Here is a 16,855-nt window from a genome sequence, read left to right as displayed (position 1 = left end):
GCTTTTTTGCCCTGTTCTATTCCATGAATACGTGTTGTATGCGAGCGTGTGGGCGTTCCGCGCACTTGCCTCCTATACTTTCCCCGTGCCGCCCACATTCTTCCCCATTCCGAGTGTTGTGCCCCATTTTATTCCCCATTCCGAGTGTCCCGCCCTGTGTTCCGCCTACTTTAGAGCTGTGCGCTGCGCTCGGAGTGATAGCGCAGTGGCCGTGGCGCACGACGTTGGTTGACCTGTGCGCCGGCCTGCGCCGCGCGCTTTTTCAGCGCACGTCCTCTGCTTTTCTTGCGCACGGACTTCCATGAATCGACGTGCGCTGGTTTCCCTGCGCTTTTCGCTAATTTTCGGCGCAGCGCACGTATTGGCCCCTCTGCGCCGGGATTTTCGGCGCACATTTATTCCATGAATCGGCCTGTAAGACTACTACTGCAAGTAAAAATTCACCTTTTGTACAAGACGTATCTTAAGAGTAAATTGAGCAGTATCAGAAGTTACACAAGGGCCAGCGATGACTATGGTTCAAGCAAACACTGATTCAAGGTTTCTGAGTAAAAGAATATACATTTATTTACACCATCAGTTATAAAACAATTCACTAATATAAAGCAGCATAAAATCACAATCTTAATACACTACACACCACCCAATCAATTCTGGACAAGTTAAGCTCAAAATGAAGTGTGAGCAAAATGGCACTGCAGCAATCTGAAAAGGGAGGGAAAGACAAGGTTATTCAAAATCAAGCAGCACCAACAAGTAATAGGCAGAGCAATCTAGAAAAGGCTTACTACAACTAGGATTCAAATCAATAGGCCTGGGCCAATGTTAATGGTTCAGAGTCTTTGCAGAGGATCACACAGTTCAGAGTAGTTCACCGTTAAGTATTTGCCAAGAGTTCGAAGCGAAGTTGGTCGGAATAAAAGTTATTTGAAAGAGTAGAGAAGGACAAGCCCTCGAATTTGCGAAAGATTTAAAACACTTTCACCGCGGTTGGACGGAACAAACGACCAGATTTGAACAGTACCGTAGTAGAAACAGAATGCTGTAGCTGAGGCAGAAGTTCCTAGCAGGTCCTGCAGGCTCACGGTTCTTGAATCGACTGTCGGACTGACAAGAAGGAGGAAGACTGAAGGGTCCTGTACTGCCCAGGAAAGAAACCAGCCGCAGAGCAAAGCGGTGAATAAAAGGTGCACTCCTTAAAACCCGAACAGGGTCCGGATTTCTTGGAAGTCAGTTCATTGCAGCGATGCACAGCAAATTTGACCATTAGAGGGAGGCCTGGCTTGGTGTTTGGCAAATTGGTTTGTCACACCAGCTCAAATGGAGAAGATTCCTTGCAGATCTTCCCTGTCGTTGAAGTTTTAGGCAATTCGGACCCGCAGCAGGGCTTCACCGGCAGGTTCAGTAGTTGCAGTAGTCCTCTTCCTTCAGCTTCTCTTCGGTTCCCTCAATCCTGTGGTGACTCTGCCTTCCAAGTCCCAGAGACATGCTTTTAAAGCAGTTTTCCCCCATTCACACAGCCTGGCTGTCAATCACACAGCAGGGTGGCTGTCCTGGCAGGACAGCCACCTAGCCAATCAAACTAGAGTGCGACTTGGGTCTCCAAGGAGACCCTATGCAGGGGGCTTCAAACCCCTCCATCACATCCTGTCCACCCAGACACTCAGGCGCCTAAGGTGGGCTTCTATGCAGAAGTCCGCCAAAGGATGGCGAACAAAGGAACCAAACCTGGTTTGGCACGCAGAGTAAGACATGAGAAAGAACTTTACAAAAAGAAATGGTGAATAAACCCAGCCGAAACCAAATAAAATTAAAAGGGGTCCAGCGGATTAAAGTTTGAGGCTACCACCATAGCCTCTAACAGTACCAAGGCTATTTTCATAGTCCGCAGTAGGAATAAAATGGTAGATACCACTGCCACCAGCCAAATCTTAGAGAAAGGGGAACAAAATAATGTTCCATGAGAAACAGACAAAAGGGGATAACTATTAACCCCTCCACTAGTCTATGGAAGATAATGTCTACTGGGTCTGTAAATTTATAAAGACTAGTAGAGTCAATGGCAACTTTACATGTTCTGGGAGGCAGTAGTCAGTCCCAGAAAATGGTGTTTTAAAGTGGGAAGTCTAAAGGACAACCCTGTGTCACTGCACTAAAGGTGCTGTGTGACAAACAGTAAAAAGATGATGCCTATGAAGTAGATGAGACTTCGCAGTCTATGAACACAAAAATGTAAAACACACATCAAAACACATGTAAGAGTGGGAAAAAAGGCGCACACTCTTACCAGGTGAAAACACTAAATCCTATAAATCCAGCAAATCTGCTGAGGGACTCAGTAGGTAAGAGAAATAGGGAGATGATTAGTACGTGGTTAGCATCAATGTCAGTACGTGTTCCGGATTCTTGACAATATGTGATTTTTATTCTATGGTTTGATACAATCTGTTAGAACTGAACAAAGTAGAATGCTTTGTAAGATATGTATTGGTCAGTAGGGCATTGTTAGGGAGAATTCTCATTTCTGTGTTCATTATCTTCAACCTTAAAGACCCCTTGCTATTTTGCTGGACTTTAGTATTTATTAATTTAAACCCTGGATTGAGTGAGACCTTTTTCTTCCTCTCTCATGTGTTTTGATCTGATTTAAATGATTTGTTTTTCCTCTATTTTTGGAGTCTGCCAAATTCCATAGGTGTCGACTGTATGGTGACACAAAACACCTTCAGTGCAGTGTCACCGAGAAGTACTTTAGATTTTTCAGAAGGCTTAAATACATTGGGCCTCATTACGACCTTGGCGGTAGCCATGCCCTTAATAAGGGCATGGCTGCCACCAAAACCGAGTCCGGGTTCCCTGAATGGGAAATTACCGCCCCATTCCGAGTTTGGAGGGCCCGGTAATTCGCCATACAGGGAACTGGCCCCGGACCTTCCCCATTCCCATTTGAGCCCACATAGGGCTCAATGGGAATGGGTGCAGGGAACTAACAACGGGCCGATTATGACCGGCCCGTTGTTAGCTCCCTGGTCCCCTCGCGGCAGGGTCGTAATGTGGCCCCCTGTCTTGTGTGAACTACTCTTCCCAAGAATAGTAAAGTGAAACTGACTTTTCTTATCATTTCATCTTATGAGGAGTGCTGGGGGGTTGCCTACTAACCACTTATCCTACATTCGCATGTAACATTTTTTACGTGACACTCACTTTTTTAAATGGCTGGTGGCAGTGGTTTAATTTTCCTACCACGGTCCTTTTCTACCACAAGCTGAATCCTCAGCGGCAGTACAGCACCCATGGGTGACCATTTCTGACAAAATGGCCCGGTCCTCTTTTTTTTACCATTTTCTGTTTGTGAGGTCTTTCTTGTGTTTTGTGCACGTTGAGCCAGGTTTGAGCCCTTTGAGGGTTTTGCCTTTGGAGGCTTCAGCCCTGAAGCCCGCCTCTGGCTCCAGTGTGTCTCGAAAGGCAGGATGTGAGGGAGGTTCGGAAAATCCCTTTCCTTTGTCTCTAGGAGGGCCTGAATGCAACCAGTCCTGATTTGCTGGCTGGCCTTCGTGATTGACAGCCTAGGCTGTGCATGAATGGGAGAATCCAGCTCAAAAAGTGATGGTTGTAGGACTAGAGACAGGGTTGACCACTGGGAGAAACACCTGAAAAAGAAACTGAATGAACAAATCTTGCTGCATCCTCCTGGACCTTTGAAATGCCTGGCGAAGTCCTGCTGCTGTGCTGAAACTCCTCTTTCAGTTCAACAGAGAAGCTCCGGAAGGGATGATTTCTTCCCTTGGGTTAGTGAGACCAACTAACCCCGAGATGAATTCCACTGCACCATCTTCACTGATTTGATGTACTTCTTTGCTGCTGCACGTACCGAGTGCCAGGGGTCGAGAAATCTGTAGTCGAGTGCAACGTCTGAAATCCAGCCAGAAGCTCCAGGAGTCTCCTGAGAACCCTCAACAAGCATGGCAACCCTAGCTTAAATCCCCTCCCCTCACCAGAGTGCAGGACCCAAGGAGTGAAGGAAGCTCAACCAGTATCCGAGATCTGCGAGAACTGTTAAGCAAGTGCTGAAACTGCAAAGTGCCGATGAACCGAAAAGAGCCTGTAGCTGCCTACGACCTACAAATTGCTGACCCAGGAGCACTCTAGATGTCCTCCCACTTGTCCCGACGACTGAGGCTCAGGAACCCAGGGTCTGCACTGCTGCAACAGGACAGAATCCAGCTCGACCACTCTTTTTCTAACCAAAGGTACTGTTTAGACTCGGGGTACTTACCTCAGTGTCTTTTTAGCTGTGTTCATTCTTCTCAGTTGTGAATTGCATTAGCTTACCTTAGAGTTGATTTCAACTCTGCTTTTCACATTCTTCACAGCTTGTGACCCTACAAGTGATTTCTATAGACTCTCTAGCTTTGTGCAAGACTGTTTATCTAAGAAGTGCTTCAGTTCCATAGACTGTGTTCCAATTGACTTTGGCTGTCCTGGCACTCTGCAGACTCTTCTAGTCAATTGACTTTGATATTTCGGTCCCTCATAGGTGGTAACTTGGTTTAGACTGTTATTTCTGGAAAATGCTTGTCTAGATCACAGAGTTAAGTGTCCTCACCTATATTGAACACCTGTTTAACCTTTTTCCTTCCTAAAACCTTTCCTTTCTGCAACCCCAAAATCTCCAAAGTGTATTCAGTGTGATATATAAATGCCATTACTGTCCTTGTGAACAGAAGTCACCTCAGGGTGTAGGAGGTGTGTGAAAATCATATCTAAAGAGTAGCTACTAAACTTGTGCTGATCCTGACAAGTATTTTAAAGTATATTTATCTTGTTACATAGATTGCCTTTTTATAGAATGCTTACCTAAAAATTGGTGTTAACTAAATAAATAATTTATTATAACTGAAACCTTTAGTGTAAGTGTTACTTGGTTAACTGTATTTACGAATTTCATTGCTACAGCTCACATTTACCCCTCTTGAGATAGGCCTGGCTGCTCAGTCACACTACCAACCTGTGTAGTATGGACCTATACCAAAAGGTGGGTTACCTAATACCAAGCAGATACGTGTTGTGTAATCTCACAAATTGTTACTACATCAATTCATACCTATCAGGAATTGCAGGATATTCTGCCAAATTTGGAGTGTTGGTTGCTAGCCAGCACAGACTACTGAACACAGTGTATCCTTTTGTGCTGCACCTTTAGGCCAGGATAGCCATTCACTGGACTCACTTTTGACTTGCCTTCTAGAATTATTGTTGTTGATGGATACTCTCATACTTCACATATCGGTATGCAACTGCCACCTCACACAATGGCCATTGAAGACATGATACTGCCATTCCCTGTTTTTTAGGAGGCTGAGAGAGCCATTGCACTAGCGCAGTTCTGATCAGTAGAGGGGGCTTTTTCAGAAACGAAGATGCCTGAACTGGTTGGTCAGATTTGAGCAGGAAAACAGAAGGATTGTTACTTTAATTTACTTAGCAAATATTTTTTTGTGACTCACTCTTGCGACACCGGCATTCTGTAGGGGAAGCCCCACCTGTGCTTTGGGCACACTTGCACTTCCCTACATGCCAACGGGAAGATAGGTAAAGACACACGCCAAGGTTGTGAGCAAGCCCAGGAAAGATGCTGTTAAATACAGGACACAGGGTGCCGGCTAATCCTTGAAGTCATAATGACTTTTGCTCCTTGGAGGCACCAGGAGCTTATACCCGATCATTGATTCCACATAACTACCACATAGGCATAACAACCAATGAGCGGGCATCTCAGTGTTGACTTGCATTACATTATTTGCTTGTATTCGGTTAGGTGAGTTTCACACTGTGTTTAACATGTGCAACATCCTCCAATTGAGGCTCCCGTTGCTCTCACGCCCAAGAATCAAGAGGCTCAACTTGCCATCTTTTGATTGCTATAGTTGCAGGGAGGAGCAGTAGAGTCAGACATGCACTGAGAGGGTGGCAGTGTTCTGCTTCCACACGCGCCGCGGTATGTAGGGCGTGTCTGAGTTCAAGCCAGAAAACATACAATGTGAGGGAGGCACCAGGAATCAAAGGTGCTACATAATCATAACCAAGTACACTGGACTACATTTACTATGCGACCTAATTATTGTATAGGCTCAGATAAGCAGATACATTTGAACATGTTTAGAGATTGTCTGTAGCACAAATGTTAGTGTTTATTAGGCTGACAATCAAATGGGTATTTTTGGGGTGATTGTTGTTCTGCATGTCCTGTTTTTCTGCTGCTGTGTTATTCATTGGCTCGTATACTTCTGTCTGGATTCCGCAGATCTTTGTTAGAAGCTGGCACGTGTCTTGTCAATACTGCATTGTTTTGTTTAACAGCGACCGCGTGTCTGAGTGATGGTCATGCAGTTGAACATTAACTGTCATTGTGATATATCAGTAGGTTAACCCATATGGGGTGCGACTATGGCATACGTGCCCTATGACTCATACATGCACACTGAGATAGTTGGGATACTTGGGATGGCACTGTTACCCTTGCTCTATTGCTTTTATTATTTTTGTATTTTTTTTTTAGAAAGCCGTATCTCACAATGAAGGTCGTGATAGAAGTGTACCTAAAGGGTAGTGGACATGTGATTCCAATGGGGCACAGAGTAGTAAGGAAAGGAGCAATGTGCAGCGCATGCGTCAAGGGTTGCAGCCATGCTGATAGACAGCTAATTGAGTTGAAACAGATGTCAGTTCAGCAATGGTGAAAATGGTTGCAAAAAGTAGTGGAGCTGTCAATAGTAAAAAAAAAATAAAAGTAGTCGAGCACCACTCCTGGCCGTTCGCTCTCACTTCGACCACTGAATGAAGGGATGTTTAAAGACGCAACTGTTCTTAAATGGACTCTATAGATGTCATGGGGATGGCATATGGAGACATTTCGTTTGTTGATGAAGGGTTGACATCATGCGAATGCTTCTCATACAATTACCCGGATACCATTGGGTTAATTTTAAATAAACATTCTTTTCAGGGATTTGCTCTTGATGTATTGCCATCCTGTTTGCTATGGCTTGGTGCTGTGGAATGTGCTGCTGCAATTCTAGGAGTCTCTTCCTTATCCACCTTCCATACGTGCAATAAAGGATCTGTAATCTGCAAAGCAAGGATGTATATATGTGTAGTACCTTTGGATAGGAGCACAGTATGTTGTACTCATAGCCTCAGAAGATGTACAATGGGCATATGCATGTCAGCATTGTTAGTCATGGGATAACACACGCGGACACGCAAGGCGGCCAGGGATGAGAGGTAAGTCCTTCGGGAGCAACCTCTGGGAGTGGACAGGCATGTCAATGTGTGACCATGGGTGGTGGCCCTACCTGAGTGGGAAGAGGAGAAGAGGAGATAGAGGGTTAGCTAACCCTGTGGAAGAGCCTAATAACATTATTTGGTGGCTTCATTCTTCAAGACAGTCTGAAAACATAAGTGGGGAGCTGTGCCGTTGGAGGGAGTGCTGGGACTTTGTGGGTTGCTGACTCTTGTGATAGAGCCTAACACTTTCGATAGGCACATGTGCCCGGGGAGGGAGGCTGAGACATTTAGAGCAGGGCCACACGCTGTAAGAGAGCCAAATACTCCAAGCCCAACTACTGTAGTGTATGGCTGCACACTGGGAGAGAGCAGCTTCATTGGGCCACTGAGACATGGGTAACAGCCTGAAACCTTTAGTGGGAGGTTGCACTCTTTGAGAGAGCCTACAAATATTAATAGTTGCTCCACCTTTGAAAAGAGTTTGAGAAATGTAATGGATGGCTCTACCCTTTGAGAGAGACCGATGTTACAGATGGCACAGAACATCACTCTGAATCTTTGAGGCAGTTCAAGGTTTTCATTAAAATGTTGTTCGCCCTGTAGCCATTCCTTTTTCTCTTGTATCCTGTGGAAATTCCTACCTGACCTAGGCATCCATAACACTCAGTTATTGCTACTGAACAGTAACCCCTACTGTCTAATTAATGGCTTCTGCTGTGGATGCCCTAAATATGCCTTCAGGGATTTCACAACGTTACCTAGTGTTCTTAAAGGGATTTTGGGATGTGTCTTTCACTCATTCTTAGGTCTTCAGACTACGTTGATCATGCCCCCCTCAACTCTTCTGCTCTCCACGTATTACTGGTCCCTACCAGCATTCTCCTTCCTTCCATCATCTATCCCTTTTGATATTTACTCCTTCTACCTCTTGCCCCACCCTTTGATGTTATTTGTCCTCCCAAACCACTTCACTATTTCTCCTCCTTCTGCTACTCTCCTCCTCCCACTACTACTCTACTCTTCCCACTACTACTTGCTTTTCCCCACTACTTCTCTCCTCTTTCCACTAATACTCTCACGTTTGTTAAGATGGATTTCTAGATAGATTTCTAAACTCTGACTTGGTGGCCAGAGGTGTAAGACACTCTCGTTTAGTGGAACAGGGGAACCTTCTGTACAAGCCATACCATACGGTAACTTGTCAGGTGGAGGATGAGAGTTATCTGAAGCCCACAATGATCACACAAAGTAAAACTCCACAGAATACGCTTAGACAAGTGCATTAAAACAATACATATACATGTATTATAGGCCTTAATAATGAAACACAAATAAACCACCGCAATATAAAACAGTTACCACACGCCTTTCACTATTTAACATATATACAAGTATGTTTTGCCTAGGGCAGTAAAGGGGCAAACACTACCACAACCTGCAGCAGAAGGGTAGGTTAACACACATTTTAGAATAGGCAGCTATTCAGAATCAACCCCTAGTTTAAGCAGTCCAGCCCTTTGAAGGGGGAGCCTTATACTCAAAAGGACAATAGTGCGTTGAAAATGTGTGGTTGTGAGTAATGAGACAAAGCGCGTTGTAACAAATTTTATGGCACGACACACTCCAACCAGGGACTCCTTCCACTGACACTGAAGTTGGCACACTATAAAAACGTTTATTTTTTTATTTTTATTTGATTCCTGGATACTTGGCTTGAATAGGCACCCAACCTGTCTCACACCCACCTTAACAAATACTCTGTGTTGCAATGGACCTTGTGTAACAATGAAATATTTATTTATTTTTATAATTAAAATGAAAAATCAGAGCAAATCAAATGCTATGGCAGCAGCCACCGCAGTGTGGTTTATACAATTGATTCAACTTTCTAACATCATCTACATAAACCTTTAGTAGAAATGGAAACAAAATCACTTTTCTTCACACTCACAGATGGCACTTACGTTATGCACTCCCCCTGCAACACTTCCCCCAAACACCTTCTTACTAAATTATTTGTGGTTGGAAAGCAGTGGCAAGGAGTCAGAAAGAAGAGGGAAACATCAGTTTTTAGATTCAACCCACCACCCCAGAATGGGAGGCCAAAACAAAAATTGAAACCCCCAAAATGAGAAAAATAGCATACTCGGATTTCACTGGTTACTTGCGGATCAATTACACTTGTGGTAGGATAGCTTGGACAGAAATTCATGTGGCTGCACTAAAGAGAGAAGGAAGCTGACAGGCTAGTGAGCAGGGCACTAAAGCAACGTGAGCAGAGGTGAGAAAATGGATTTTTAAAAGAAAGCAAAATACATGGGTAAAATCGGTTTTGTTAGCACAATGATTAGTTCTACTGAAACTATATTTTAAGGCTATAATTAGTAAAACACTCAACGAAATTGTTACTTTCAAAGTGCAGCAATAATGAACGTGAATTTTCAATGGGGAATTAATTGATTTATTACAAATGATATTAGGGACTTAAACAGGTAACTGAAGGAAATAGAAAAGAAATATGCTAACAGATCGAGACTAAACAGCTTCTTCTAGGGAAAGGGTGAACAGAGGATACTGGCAATTTGGAAAATGACTAGGATTTTTATGGGATTTTAATAGGATTTGAACAAGATGCAAGGTAAAAGAGCGGGATATGCAGTTTGTGGGTACTGGGTGATGTGATACTTACAAGGTATACTTGAGTTGGGCAATTTGGACAGCCAGCAAGGTCTCTGGACAGCGGGGCCAAGAATATGGTCACAGGCAGTGGAGTCAAAGGGATCTGTTTACTAGGTCAAATGGGCTCTCCTGGAACAGCTGGGCAAGGTCTGGTCACTGTGGACAGCAGGATGGGACAGCTGGGCAAAAGGTCTGGTCACTGGATTCTCCTAAAGGGGATCATTTTCCCTGGATTATTGGCTATGCATGGGACTGGATAGGTGGTTCTGCCTGGATCTGGATCTGGAGTCTTGGAATCTTGAAGGGTGAATTTTGAATGTTGAATATCCCTCTGTCTTCCTGTCTACCCCTTATATAGCCAAAATGACATCAGAGAATTTTACAGTCTGGGCGAAAGTACCCTGGACCTACCCCCTGAATGGGATAGGCCAGGCTATTGGTGTTGCCTCCTCCCTCCAAGCTGATTAGTTCCAGGGAAGTGACCTCACCTTAGGTGTGTGGATTTTCTGACTCCCTTTGTCTCACAAACTTATTTTCACAAAAATGAGTTCCAGTTTAGCTGGTGCTAGAAACAAGTGCTTAGTCTCTTTGTGTTTGTCCATAACTCACAGAAACTGCTGGCATAATATAACATTGCTGCTTATTCAGGGTATTGTGAGAAATGTCTTAATATGAAAAGGTCTTTAAATCAAATGGGCTGGATTTGTCCCAAATGCGGACAGTCTTTCCAACCCCCAGCCAAACTGTCTCCCTCCTTGGTCAGCTTGGACAAAGGGTTTCCATGACTCCCCTGTGAAGTCCTCCAATGGGTGCTGGGATTAATGTAGAATAAATCTCACCTCCAGGCCAAAAAACAAACAGCCCAGTCATCTCCATTCTATGTGATATCAGTCCTGCTGGTCAATCCGGTAGAATCTGTAATTATCACACTGTCAGTGCCTGAGAACAGAGCACATGCCCTCGCAGCCTTAGTCACTGGTAGGTGCGACATTAGCCTGGCTGCCAAACTGGTTTGACAGAAATGCCTGGGCCTCAGCCAGGCTGTTGAAGTCCTTTTGGGGGGGAAAGAGCATAATATACATTGTTTTGCTGCCCTTCTACCCACATATTCAATTGAGTTTCTGTGGGAGCCACAGGATTATTTTACATTTAGCTTTCAAAGAGCAGTTCTCTGCTTTGCAAAAGCAGATTATACACGTGTTCATTTCCTTACATGTTGATTTCACAAAATGTGGTTCTTACCGCACATAGTTTCCTCTGCATTAACTTAAGAAAGGCTTTTAAAGAGATGGTCAGTTTCTGGACAAAAGATATACTGCAAATAGTTTCTTGGCAATTGACACGAGCCAAGAAAGAGAGCCGCACTTTAACTTTCCTTGGCAGTAATTTGCGTGTGCTGGTTTATTTCAAAGTAAATCCAAGCCGTTCAGACTTGAAAAAGGATTCTTTGCTTTTCCTGGACTTTTTGAAGGATAACAATGCCGTTCTGGGAGGGATGGTCTACTTTATGGCCATTGAACGAAATACAAAGACAGGGTTGTGTTTTAATGTTGCAAACTGTGGGATGTTTAAATGAAATGAAGCACAATTGCGATGCCATCTTAAATGCAGATCATTTTCGAGCACAGCCTTGAGTCTTTAAATGACAGAACAGCACTGCATAGCCATTCTGAATTTGGTTATTTGCTCTGGATTTACATAAAGGAAAACAAAATGCTGCCATTCTGTGTTCAAAATCTCGCCCTACATGTGCTGAGCAGACAAAGCACAGCCGTTTTTGAATGAATGTTGAATGCAGTTTTGTGATGCAGGGAATTTCTGTTGGGGCTGGTAAATGTACCCCACATAATCCCCCTCTGCTCTCCCGTGACTTTTTGTTGAGGGAGAGTAGGATAGGGTGGGGTCCATTTGATGAAGTTCTCTTTCATCAGGGAGGGGCACTCCAGGATTTCCTTCTGTCTTTCTGTTGGAGGGTATGGAGCAGCACCCCCATTCCTTCCTTCGCTTTCCAGGTCCCCGGGGAGGTCCTCGCCAGGCTAGGAGGTAATGGGGTTCATTATCTAATAGGAGATAGATAAAAACAGGTTTTAGGATATTTAAATGACAGCATTCCCGGAAGTTTTACAATAGCGGAACAATGCTTACAGTTACAGTTGTATGTGTTTTTTTTCTTACATTTGGACAGTAACATCAAGCGAATTACTCAAGCGATGAACAAGAACACAATTTGACTTTTACAACACCCTGGTTTCATATTTCCAATAACAATAAAGACAAATACTCCCTGTTATATAATCAGCCACAATTCCTGCTCTCTTAATGGTTATGGGGATGGTGCACTATCGGAACAGACCTGGGATGTTGACCTCCTCTCCACTTTTGAACTTCAACTGCCTAGGGTAGCAATGCGGCTGACTGGAAGGCTTTTTCCAAGATTGCCAAGGCTCTTGGGGTTACTCTCCAGTTCGGACCAGGCTTGGCAATTAATCGGATACAAATTAATTTCGAGTCAGTTGAGAATGTTACTGTCTAAGTAGAAGGTTGAGGGAACACCTCGTACGACCCAACAATTATGCTCTATGCTTTTACCTGGGATAGACATTTTTAGCATACAAATGCTAAGCAGAAGATGTTTGGAATAGGGAATTTCCAGGCCCCATGCCCACTGATAAACCGACTCAACTGTGGGAAGGGTCTGGTCTTTTGGGAGTTTCCTGAATAACGCTTCGCTGATTAAGCTTTCTTCACTATTCAGGCAAACTCCGGTGAGAACAGGCTCCCGCCTCTCATTTAACTGAATGGGGAGGAACATCTGTTCACTCTTCTTCTGAATCTCAGCCAAAGTTTGAGCTGGTTTTTCATCACTTTTGACTACAGGACTTGGATTTTTAGATTGGGGATCAGTATAAAATGTCATGGTATTTCCTTCCAGTGTGAAATGCCCCTTAAAACTGGAAGGAAGGTTGATTTTCAGGAATTGAGAGGAATTTCCATCACCAGTTTGTTGTCCCACACAAATTACTGTAATGTCAGGTATTTCATTGTTTTGGAAATGGAACTCAATTTGGTCAGATTTGTATTCAAAGATGTAGCATGTGCCATTTAAACTGACATAGTTGATGCTTTGTTTTAATTTTATTGCCCGGTTAGTCTGAGTCCAGAGGACCTTGTTCATGCAGTCTATTAGGGGAGACAACCTCTGAAGGATGTCATTCGCTAATTGACAGGGGGTTCCCTCTGGAGTCACAACTATGACCGGGTGTTTCAACTTGTGTTGACCTATTTTAATTTCCAGATCCGCAATCCCCTTGACAGGAACTTATTCCTGTCAAAGTTCTGGAGTTGTCCAGGAAGTTAGCTGCTCAAAGGCCCTTTTTGACAGAAGAATGGCTTGGGATCCAGTGTCCACCAGCGCTAAAATGCACCTTGCACTTGCACTCGGATGGGGGCATAGAACCTCGCTCATTTCTCCTCCAAAATGCAAAGCAAATGGCCATTTTGGGCAAGCTGGGTGGTCAGTCTCTTTATTTTGGACACAGTGGGGTTATGGACAGGTTTCTGTGTCAGAGTTTGGGAATCTGGAAACAAAGTTTGGCATTCGGATATTTGGGGAGTTTCAGGCTCCCATTTCCCTCTTGATACTGTGCTGCTCCCCTACCCCCCTTCTTGGAGACAGTCACCAGATTTGGTTTGGGGAATCTGGGAATCTCCTTTTTCCTCTGATTCTGTGTTGTCCCCCCCCCCCTTCTTGGAGGCAGTCAGCAGAATTGGTTCCTCAGTTATCATTCTGTTTTCTGGATGACAATTCTGGGGTTCAGGGATGGGCAATTCGGAATCAATCCCCACACCTTCCCAGTCTGGGTTGTGGTCTTTTGGGACCCATTTTTCTGTGGGAGGAATTCCCCCGTCCTTGAAGAAGAAGATTTCTTTCCCAGAATCCTCCAAGGACTGTTCTCCTTCAAACTGGAGGACTTCCTCCACAAAATGGGCCTATTTGGCTTCTTTGTTTTCTTTGATTTTTGGGAGCAGGAGATTTAAGTTCTGGTTCTGGTGTGTCTAGGGGATTTTCACAGGTGGGCAAGGAAGCTTCCTCTAGAGCTTTGCATCCCTCTTCCTCCCGTACCTCCTCCACTGGAACCGGTGGGTTATCAGGGTTCTCTCCCCGTCATTGTTCTGGGGTGCCAGACCCGTGGTTGGAGTTATTCTGAGCCGTCATGTTCATCTGAGGGTTCTGTTGAGCCCTCAACATGCAACTCAGATCTTGAGTCAGGTTCTGGACCTGGCGCTCCAGTTGGGACACCAGCTCCTGCTAGTACAGGGGTCTTAAATCAACTCTGGGTTGTTCTCGGTAAGAGTAACTATGGCTTATCCCGGAGTAACCTGGGTACTGAGGATTCACCTGGCAGCCCTCCACCCTTGGCCTCCCCTCTTCCAGATTTGGTGATCTGGACTCCTGAAAGAGGGGAGAGTAAGGAGAGTTGTCCTGCATATTGGGGTTTTGAGGGTACCTGGGGAAGAAACTTAACCCAGAATTTTGAAGATTGCTGCCCTCGGGAGGGAAGTTAGGAGGGAATTTCCCTGGAGCCGTATTCACCTGATTGTATCCCCCCTTGTGCCGGGGGACTCCACACATACCCCAGAATGGGTCTGTTGCCCTTATACCTAGGGCTGAAGTAATTGGCAGTGTTAGGGGGCACATGTGTGGGGTACCTACCTGACTACCACCTGCTTACCAGCTGTGACATAATATATTTTGGGAGTGCATGAAAATAGGTATTTATAAATTCCCTACTATTCATGCGCACCCGCCAAGTAGTTGTGCAAATGCCCGCTTTAGCTCCTGAAAAAATTCTCTTGGGGCCTGATCATCTCCACACTGCAGATTGTAGGCTGCCTTGTGGGCCTCCCCGGGGTTTCTGTGTATGGAGAAGTGCTTCAAGATGGCTGCCTTATAAGTGGACCAGTTTGAAAAGGTTCTGGTCTTCCAGCCCAGCAAAGAAGCTGGAGTACACTGGAGAGAACGTCAATTTTGTAAATTCTATGCAATTCTGATTATTTTTAATGTCAAAAGATGTCATCACCTGTTCCTATAGCTCCAGATGCTCCCAGACAGAATATTTGGCATTCTTGTGATACAAGGCCATGAAACTCCTAATAGCTTTAATCTGTTTAATGGGGTCTTTCACCAGAGCTCTCTTTTGTTTATTAGCCTTCTTTAGGCCGCTGCACCTGAGTCCATTCACCCTCAGACTTAGAGCTGCTACTATTTGACGTCCTCTCGTTATTTTCTAGACGCTCCCTAATTCTTTGAGCTTGTGAGTTTCTCCCAGACTGATGGGGCTTAGTCTCATCTCCCCTGTTGTACCTTGGGCTCTCTGGGTCACTCCCCTTGGACTCCCTCTTTCGTACAGGAGAGTAGTCTTCTGACCCCTCCCTGCTTCCAGGGTTGGTGGGGAATCCCCCCCACTGCCCTGATTGTGTAGAGGTTTTTAGAATACTCGTTTGAGGCCTCAACTCTGACTCATTTTCTCTGCAAAGAGAACCAAGCGGTTCCTTTGTCGGTGATGGTTCTTCGGGTCTAGCTCCCTGATTTTCTACTCATAGGACCTTTCCTGGTGGGATCCCTCAGCCCTAATATTTTTGTTCCTGAACAGGGACATACGTCCATCAGTCTCTGATAGACGCTGACCCGTCAGCTCCATCATGGTAGGCCTATTTAAGTCAGGTTGCCTCATGGTTTCTTGCTCATGTGAACCTGTAGACATTAAGTGAGCAGTGTCTTGGCTATACAAGGGGGTAAATGTGTTTGAGGCCCTTGGTACAGAGTGCATCACACTGTGATCAGGGGTTGCCCTGCCACTCTCTACTTGTTCGGGGTCCTTCAAGCTTTGATTTAATCTAGCACACTCTTTTTCTAACTTCCCAAGTTTTTCCTTTTCAACCCTTACCTCCTGATAGTAGGTAAAGATCTGAGCATTTTGCTCTTCTATCAGGGATTGGCTATCCTCTATTACCTTCTCTTGTGCTGTTAGCTGGCTCTGGAGTCCACTGTTCTCATCACAAAGTGCCTCATTGTCTTTTTGTGCTGCTTGTATTGCCTGGGAATGCTGAGACCATTTTTGTTGCGGGAGATACATCCCCTGAATCTGCACATTTTTGGCTTGGGTGGTGTCTTCTAGCGCACCTTCAACTTGTCTCATGCGCCCCAATACATTTTCATATTCAGTTTTTAGGTTGGTCAGTTCTTGAAGGTCTGACTATCTTTTCTGTAGGTTGGTTTTTAATTTGCACACATTGTGCTTAGCGGCGTCAAAGACACAGGAAGGTACTTTGGACAATAAATTGAAGGAGACGAGCCACAGACAAAAGGGAGGCTCCAAGATTAAATATGATAACACCTCCCCCCTCAGGCAGAAGGGTCAGCCATGGTGCATTCTATTATCAATACAGTTGAGGTGAAAAAGCCAGCCTAATATGACATCAGAGCTTTATAGTGGAAGTCAAATGGAGCCTCTGATCGTTAGGCAAACTCAGCAACAATGATGCTGACCCTACTCACAGCTGCTAGTTCAATGAGGGGAGGTCTGTCATATCTGATCAGGTCAACAGTGGTGGCCCTATGCTCCCACCAGCCTCACGAGCAGAACTTGGTAAAAGCATTGGCGAAAATTCAAAGCCCTTGGCGGCCTGTCAAAACGCGGGAGCAGATGAGCCGGGAAGAGGTGAAACACAAGCAACAGGGGTGACCGGGGCTGAATCAGGGAATCCGGCATATTATTTTTGAATCCGCCTTTGAGGAGGAAGACAATATTTCCCTCAATAGGTGTATTTTGACCCTGCTGAGTGTTATTCCAGGGATAACGTCTATATCCTCAGCGGATATACCATT

The sequence above is a fragment of the Ambystoma mexicanum genome, chromosome 5p, assembly GCF_040938575.1.
Source record: "Ambystoma mexicanum isolate Mex_15411 chromosome 5p, UKY_AmexF1_1, whole genome shotgun sequence".
NCBI classification, from domain to species: Eukaryota; Metazoa; Chordata; class Amphibia; order Caudata; family Ambystomatidae; genus Ambystoma; species Ambystoma mexicanum.
The sequence above is the reverse complement of the archived record's forward strand: the minus strand, read 5'-3'. Positions refer to the sequence as shown.